Source organism: Protobothrops mucrosquamatus, unplaced genomic scaffold, assembly GCF_001527695.2.
Source record: "Protobothrops mucrosquamatus isolate PMUCROS unplaced genomic scaffold, P.Mucros_1.0 scaffold_128, whole genome shotgun sequence".
Taxonomy (NCBI): Eukaryota; Metazoa; Chordata; class Lepidosauria; order Squamata; family Viperidae; genus Protobothrops; species Protobothrops mucrosquamatus.
The window spans coordinates 1,896,034-1,905,076 of record NW_015386204.1 but is presented as its reverse complement, the minus strand read 5'-3'; the positions used below and the strand labels follow the sequence as shown (position 1 = coordinate 1,905,076).

At 40.8% G+C, this 9,043-nt stretch overlaps 1 long non-coding RNA gene across 1 annotated transcript in view; it reads right to left on the bottom strand.

Moving 5' to 3' along the window:
• LOC107288996 overlaps positions 1-9,043 on the bottom strand; it is a 25,704-nt gene that overhangs the window by 1,185 nt on the left and 15,476 nt on the right. The window contains exon 2 of the long non-coding RNA XR_001548914.1: positions 5,431-5,513. This is a non-coding gene — a long non-coding RNA (uncharacterized LOC107288996). The remainder of the gene's footprint in view (positions 1-5,430; positions 5,514-9,043) is intronic.

Sequence of the window (9,043 nt, the reverse complement as noted above, 5' to 3'; positions counted from 1 at the left end):
CACTGTCTGGCTGATGGCACCCTGAGGAGACCCACTCTGTGGGAGCGTACCGGCCGATGGGAGGCAACCTGCGGCAGAAGGCGGTCTCGGAGATATCCAGGTCCGATGCCATGGAGCGCTTTAAAGATGATAACCAACACCTTGAAGCGCACCCGGAAGGCCACCGGCAACCAGTGCAGCTCGCGCAGCAGCGGTGTTATATGGGAGCGACAAGTCCCTCCCAACACCGCCCGCGCGGCCGCATTCTGGACCAGTTGAAGCCTCCGGGTGCTCCTCAAGGAGAGCCCCATGTAGAGAGCATTACAATAGTCCAGGCGGGAGGTAACGAGGGCATGAGTGACTGTGCGCAGGGCGTCAAGCATGCATCTATGGAGGAGTACCTGATCAGCTGCAACTATGGTACCAGGTAGCGGTGAAGCTAGACGTTCAGCTCGCCCCCTATAAGAAGCCTCCCCCACCTGAATCCGAGCAGCAGCCAGAGCAACCCGAACAGCAATCACCCCCACGAAAACCTCCAAATACTGCAATGGCTGAGAGACCCAGGCCACCTGCAGGCCCATCAATTAAGTGTTTTCGGTGTGGACAGGAGGGACATCGAGCAGCAAACTGTCCAGTCCCCTACCCCCGACTACAGAGCAGACCGGAACCAGCGGCGAGAAGGAAACCTGCCCAGCGGCTAACGAGAGAGAAATCCAACTGGATCACGCAGGACCCGGTTGCCCGGATTACACCCCCCACACAGGAGAATGCCGGGACTCCGGGTGGACCTGCCCCTGCTCTACCCTCCTTTGACAGCAACAATGAAGGAGAGAACGACCCGATGGTGAGTTGACACGTCCCGCCTTTTTCACTGCCTGCCAAACGTATAATCCCTAGGTTGGGGGCACAAATAGACTTAAACGTGCTAATCAATTCTGGATGCTCCCGTTGCATCATTAGCTTGCCATTTGCCATGAAATTGGGCATACGAGCAAAACTGCTCTCCAAGCCTGTGAGGTTTGAGCAAGCCAATGGCTCCCTGATGGGAGGGACTCTATTCATGCAATTAACTGAACCCCTACGCCTAGAAATAGGTGAGCACTGGGAGTTTATTCGCTTCCTGGTGGCTCCAAAAATGACTGAGACTGTGATCCTAGGGCTAGCCTGGCTGGACAAATGGAAACCATTTATCTGGTGGGAGAAAGGAATGAGAACTGTGAGACTACCTATAGGGCCTAAACCCCCCACTGATTCAACCAACGTTGCGGGACACTTTAGGCCACCTAATGAGCGAGCGCACATGGCTGCCTCACCGTCACAAGGCGAACCACTCATCCCCAGCGAATACTGGGACCTAGCGGAGGCATTTAGTGAAAAAGAATGCGATGCCTTGCCCCCTCACAGACCCAATGACTGCTCCATCGAACTGGTGCCAGGAGCCAAACTCCCACGACCGAGAATGTACGCTATGTCCCCCCTCGAAATGTAGGAGATGCAGCGAGACGTGAACAAAAACCAAGCGAGGGGGTTCATTGAATGAGCCAAGTCTACTGTGAAAGCCCCTGTGTTATTTAAAGAAAAAAAAGTTGGGTCTCTTCGTCTTTGCATCGAATGCGGTGAGTGTGGAAAATAAATACCCCCTCCCCCTCCTGAAAGACTTACTAACCCACCTGGCTAAGGGAAGGATCTTCACTAAATCAGACCTGAGAGAGGCATACTACCGGGTGAGAATAAAGGAGGGAGACGAGTGGAAAACTGCCTTCAACTGCCCTATGGGGAGCTATCAGTTCAAAGTTGCAGCTTGTTAAAACCTTATCGGGGCTCCACTTTAAGACTTCCCCCTAAGAAGGCACCCGGGCCCCTCATAGTAGCGGGTCAGACTCACTATGAAGTGAAACGTATTCTTGACTCTAGAATTTTTAAAGGGAAATTGCAGTACCTAGTACAACGGAAGGGGTACTCGCTGTCCGAAGCTACTTGGGTGAAATTTAGCGATGTGAAGGCTGACCGACTGATCAAAAAGTTTCATGAGAAAAACCCCAACAAACCAAGAGATAATCCCTGACATATACTTTTGTTTACATACAGGACCTATGCTTTTTGTAAGGGGGGCCGGATGTCAATGCTGCTAATATTGGATATTCTTGCTTTGACAAAATATGCAGAACTGTCTGGTATTTTTAGAGTTAACTTAGATGATGCTGGGAGGGGAGGAGAAAGATAAGGAATGTGTGGGCTACAGAACGGAAGTGAACCTTTGCCCTTCGGGCTGATTGGAGAACGTGATTTATGACTGCAAAATAGGGGAGGGGAATAGGCTGGAATGTTATGTGCAAGGAAGGGGAATTCAGATCTTGGCATCCATCCATGCTGTGCCGACACTCTGTTACACAAAATAAAGACTTTTTAGGGTAAACAATGCCTGGAAGTTCTTTGAAGTGTTTCATTAGTCGGAACCATGACAATTATTATTAATGGAGATTTAACCAAATCACACAAAATACAAAAAGGTATGAGACAAGGATGCCCCTTATCTCCCTTGTTGTTTATATTGGTATTGGAAGTCCTGAACAGAGATATTAGGCAAGATGAGAAAACAGTAGGTATAAATATCAAAAAGGAATTTCACAAATTGAGGGCATTTGTTGATGACCTGGTTATATTTTTGCAAGACCCAAAAAATAATATAGAATATTTGATGAGAAAATTAAATGAGTTTGGAGTCTTAGCGGGGTTTAAAATAAACAAACAGAAAACAACAATGCTTATTAAGAATATGACCTCTCAGGACTGTGATATATTGATTAAAAAATCTGGTTTTAAGGTTGAGAAAAAGGTGAAATACTTGAGGGTTATATTGACAAATACAAATGCAAAATTGTTTCAAAATAACTATGTGCCTCTTTGGAATGATATCAAAAAGGATTTATTAAGATGGGATAAATTGCATTTATCATTATTGGGTAGAATTTCTGTAATTAAGATGAATGTTTTACCAAAGATGCTTTTTTTCTTTCAGACGTTACCAATACTTGCGACTGATACTCCTTTTATACAGTGGCAGAAGGATATTTCTAAGTTCATATGGCAAAGGAAAAAAACAAGAATTAGATATAAACTTTTGCAAGATGCTAAGGAGAGAGGAGGTTTGGGTCTACCGGACTTGAAATTGTATTTTGATGCTTGCTGTTTGGTCTGGCTAAAAGAGTGGGTGAACCTCCAAAATAAGAGGCTACTTGATTTAGAAGGTCATGAATTAAGATTTGGATGGCATGGTTACCTATGGTATGACAAAGTTAAAGTAAATGTTTTTTTTTTCAAACATTTTATTATTTTCATCATAATGAAAAACAACACAAATATTACACAATGCTATAAAGCTATAAAACCCCCCTCCCCCCACCCACCCCGGACTTCCCAAACCTAATNCTTCTAAGAAAGCTTTCAATTTTTTCCTCTTTAGCTCCCTTGCTGCACACCACCTCTCGGGGTCCCACACCCCTTCATCGAGGCCGGCCCTTGGGATTGTACTGGGCCATGCCTGCGCGAGGGGGGAATCGCGCAGGGCCAGCAGTTCCAACCTGAGGTACATTCCGGTCACAGACAGGAGACCCAACAGCAGAGAAAAAAGGGGGAGAAAAAGTCCTCATCTTGACTGATTCCAGAGCCATCTGACTATAGTAACATCAGATAATTCTCATTTCACTCATCTAAGTTACAAACTAATTCCATAGATGCCCTGTGGTGGGAAAATGATTGAAACATTCATCATTATATTTTTATGCATATATGCATATGTATGTATTTAAGCAATGTATGTGGTTAACCATCTCACAGAAGAATATCACTGATTCTAGGTGATTAATATATTAAAACCAAGAAGACACGCCAATCCAATTAATAAAAAATAAGCAACAGAAAATCATTAATAAAAAACTATATTTATGATCTGTAACAAGACCACAGCCAGACAAACCAACCAGCAAGGATTGCTTAATATCCTGATTCAAATGCCTAAGGGAACAACCAAATTTTTAACGCAAAAAGCCAATAAGGTCAAGGCCATCTACTTCTCCAGGGGAATGCTGTTCCACAGGGCAAATACTGTGACAGAGAAGACATGACTCCTGGGTTCCACAGATGACACTCCTTGACAGGAAGGACCTAGAGAATGCCCATTCTGTCACTTTGTGAAGGTTCAGTCAGAAACAACTGGAAACAGGCAATCCCACACACAACCTGTCCTTGTGCTGTGTAGAACTTTATGAGTGATAAGTAATACTCAGAAATTTACTAGAAGACAAAGCAGCTCACATAGGAGCATCGTTAGCTGAACATATTGTGAAACATTCATAACTGCCAATGCTGCTGCATTCTGGACACATGGCAACTTCTGTACATTCTTCAAGAGAAGTCCAGTGTAGAGTCCATTACAAACAGGAGGTGACTAAGACATGAATGTGTAGAGTCTCCTATTCCAGAAATAGCCACATTTGGTACACAAGATGAACCTATGTAAAGACTTTCCAGGATACAGCTGTCACCTAGTCTTTGAACAGTGCCGACAAGTCCATATCAGCCATATTCTGTGAACCAGCATAAACCAGTCACTGGTTCAGATCTTTTATCAAATTATCTTGCAAGTTTAAACATGTTGTTTTCCTTCCTTTTTTACATCAATGACAATTGGGAAGGGAAACTGTCTGAGATATTTTGGCAAAATACTTTTATACCACTTAGATTTTTATATTGCTTCATAGAGCTTTACAGCCCTCTCTAAGCAGTTTACAGAGATAGCATATTGCCCCAGGACATCAGAAGGATGAAAAGGGTGAGTCAGCCTTGAGCTGGTCAGGATCAAACTGCTGACAATACTGCATTCTAACCACTGCACCACCATGGCTCTTTTATGACCTTTGCTTGGGTTTCATTTATCTGATTGTTACCTTGGTAACAATTTCTTCTTCTGTCCTTCAAGATTAAAAGATTTTTTTTATTACAGTCCAAAATGACTTCCAAACTGCCATCAATTTGTGTGAGAGAGTGCCATCCCATTCAGCGCTAAAGAAGGAAAAACTTGGATACAGGAAGTACAGCCCTCCCTGGCCTTCTTAGAACTCTGTGTGGTATTTGGTGTTTTATGCCATCAATCATGGTGTTTTGTTGGACTAATTATAAGATTTGTGGTTTAGGGACATTGTGTCACCTCTGAACAGTCAGTACCAATCAATGTCAGGAAAAGGAGAGGTCAACCATGTGGGTCTTAGCTTGGAGGATCCCATAGGTATCAATTCTATCAATTCTATAAATTATATTTCAATGTCCCTTGGCAAAGGATTGTTTTTGAATTGAAGGAAAAACACCATTAAGCAATGTATGCGGTTACATCATCTTTCTAAAATTTTGTTTCAAGCTTGCTTTCCATTGGAGAAAATAATTATTACCTCATACCTTTCCAGAATTTGAAAATCTGATGCTTGAACCAGAAATATGAAAATGCTCAGTAGATCTTTTGTGAAGATTCTCGTTCATTTCTGTTGAAAAATATAAAGCACACATGTATGTTCTATGTTAATAAATCTTAATGTGACTAGTTCTGCTTATTGCCTACTTCTATTCATGAGTTACAAGCACCCTCCTACACAGAAGATGACAAGAGAATGTTGTGCTATTGTTTTGCCTTTGGCAGTCCAGTTGCCATCACACTCTACAGCTGTTTTGATTGTCAACCTAATTCTGAAACCAGTCATAAAACTTACTTATGTCCCCCATGAATATTTTGACAGGTTATATCTTATTTAGACTTCAAGGAACTCTTCTGGCATAGTTTCCAAATGAATCAGTAATTGACCTACTTGAAGATATGAATCCTTTATCATTTTCTATCACAGTTTTGAACCAGTTTATGTAGGGGGAGCAAATAAGAATCTGTTTCCTCATCATATCTCTATGTATGGAAACTGAACTTTATTTATGGAGGCTTTGTTTATGTAACCTAAAGCCTAGGTTTTAGTCTGACTTTCTTTCCTGGTACAATTGGCTTCAACTGTACATGGGCTCCATTCCTATACAGCTGTCACAGCCTCAGCAAGGTGAAGTGAGGGAAGTCTTCTGGGAGAGTAGAGCAAATTAAAGCTCACCGCAGGAAAGTTGTGCCCCTGGCACTGTTCTTATGCAACAGCTGCAGATGCAACAACGATCATCTGACATTCTGACATATATGTTGAGCAAAGCAGCAAGCCAGCCAATGCCTACAGAATATCGCGCAGGACTCCAAGTCCCAGCATTAGACAAAACAGGTGTAAGACATCCTGTTGCTAGTCTTCAGAGGTTACAGGCACAAGCAGAGAGATCCAAGAGGGAAAGCAGATGAAAATAACAAAGAAGCTTAGACCTTGGCTTGACAAGCTCATTGATAACATTTTAGATGGAACAGACCTGCATGTTGAGTACAAATTGCTCCTAATATCTCTTTGTACACTGCAGGCCACAGTCAGGGAGGTAATGGGTTCATTATTCATTATTTTAGGCAAGCAAATTTCTACAAGTAGAAGGCCTTGGAAACCCGGAAGGCTTCCAGTTGTCACTTGCATTTTGGACTCTAAAATATGTTTTAGTACCAGAACAATATGGCAATGGATTGTAACTCAGTGGTGTGTTTATGCTTGAGATTAAATAAAAATAGGCACTGAATTCCTTTTGTCAATATTTGGAGGAAAAAAAATCTGCTTCAGTGTGTTGCATTTCAATATTCCAAGGCTAATTGAGTATTTGCAGTGAGGCATGTACATTGGCAAATTTTGTGGAAATTATCTACTGCAGCCAAAAAAAGTGGGGGGAAAGGCAAAAAAAGCACCCTCAAATGTTATAAGTATGATACATAGTTAAAAGAAGAAGAGTCGAGCAATAGAAGAATACTTCTTTCTGTTATTGATCATTAGTTATTTTAGGTTCATAGTAGTCCCGTAATGGAATGTCAGATGTCATTTTATACACTTACTGTATAATCAGCCTTTACAAAGTTGGCATATTTCTAGAAATAGTGTGATGACAGACAGAAAGACAGGTAGACCTATATCAACACCCCACAACATATGTACACACATATAAAAGAGGGTCCAAAGAATTCTGTTGGATTAGCATCTGTGATTGTCTAGTTAACTGTTAGCAATTATCAGATGGTTTCCAGTATGGCTTATGAAACTGCAGATGGTTGATGAGAAATACATTTAGTCTTTTTAAAGATAACTACACAATATAATACATTAGAAAAATGAGTTTAATGTAACTGTACTTTATCTGTACATAATTTTGGATATGCTAGGAGACACTGTATGTTAAGAAGCAAGCTAATGGCTTTCATAATTTTGTCACTTTTATCTAGTATTGGACATACATGACTGGCACAGAAGCAAAAATGGAATACAGGATATTGTATGTATAACATGTTCTAAATGGTTTCATGGAGATTGAAATTATATATTGATGGATGATTTTATTGTTGTCACATTGTGGCCAGTAAATAAATTACTTTGAAGCACCTTAGCCAGGAGATAGGATATAACATCAGATCTGTTCATGTTTATGTTAGTTAGGATTAGGGTTCAGTTACTACTGAAAATCATGGTTCTGAGACATTATTATAACTAAACTGTATGCCATGGATTTCAAAAATACTGTGGCTTGATTTAAACATATCTTGACTAATGTTCAGTCTATGTGTATTCTTTTTTTCAGTGAATCATCTCAGCCTTGTCATTTGAAGAAACAGATGCACCATCCGGAAACATTGTATGAATTGGTAAATTATCAGGAAAATGAATATGTCTTCCTAGAGATAAGACAAATACAAGTATTTTAGAAACTGAATTAGAAATTTCCTTATTTTCTGTTTTTTCTCATCTACTACTATGTTTGTAAGGTTTTGTTCATAAATGTTTTGCTCTAATCACAATCCTGTTAATAATTTCTGATAGTTGTAGATACTCGTACATATTTCCATATACATACATTTACACAAAGAACTAAGTTGTCCAGAAAAATATTATGTAAAGCCAATTCAGACTAGATGTTGTGAAATAAGAGTACTCAAATTACATTGTTTTTACATTTGAGATTGCAAATTTCCTTGATGGCACTGACCATCACATTAGATAATCTAAGGCTATTAATTACATATTACACTGAATCAATATATTAATTATTGTTGTTCTTTTTCATCTCTGCAGAACATGGTATGGAATCATGAACTTTTCCAGGCACCTGACCATTTTCTGTTCTCTTAATACCACCATGAACGTTCATAGGGATGAAAAACATACAGTAGCTTAGAGCAGTCCTCTCAACCTTAACAACTTTAATACCGTGGCTGAGGAACTCTGGGAATTGAAGTCAATGCATCTTAAAATTGCCAAGGTTGAGAATCACTGGCTTAGGAAACTGTGCAACCCACAGTTTGGGATTAAATCCCAGTATAATAATAGAACTTATTTCTATTATTCAGAAAAGGCAGGCACGGCCACACTCGTCTGTGTATTAATGATTCACCTGTGGAGATGGTTTCCAGCATCAAATTTCTGGGTGTGCACTTAACAAATAGGCTGGCTTGGTCGCTCAACAAGGAGACACTGGAAAAGCGAGCACAGCAGCACCTGCATTTTCTGCATCACATGAGAAAAGTACATGTTTCTTCCCCTGTCTTTACCACTGTCTATAGAGGGATGATTGAGAGCATCACTGCTTCAGACAGGAAGGTGGTGCAGAGAAAGTAGTGAGGATAGCAAAAAAGATTATTGGCAGTTCCCTCCCTTCCATCCAGGACATAGCATAAAAAGCATTGCTTCAGCAAAGGCCACATGATTGTCTGGGACACTAGACATCCTCTTCACAACCTGTTTTCCTTGTTACCTTCTGGTAGGAGGCTTCATGGTATCCAAAGCAGAACATCCAGATTCAGTCACAGTTTTGTTCCATACAGTATTGACCTTGTGAACTCTAAAGCTTCCTCTTTCCACTATTTATTCAAGATGGACAGTAATAATAATAATAATAATAATAATAATAA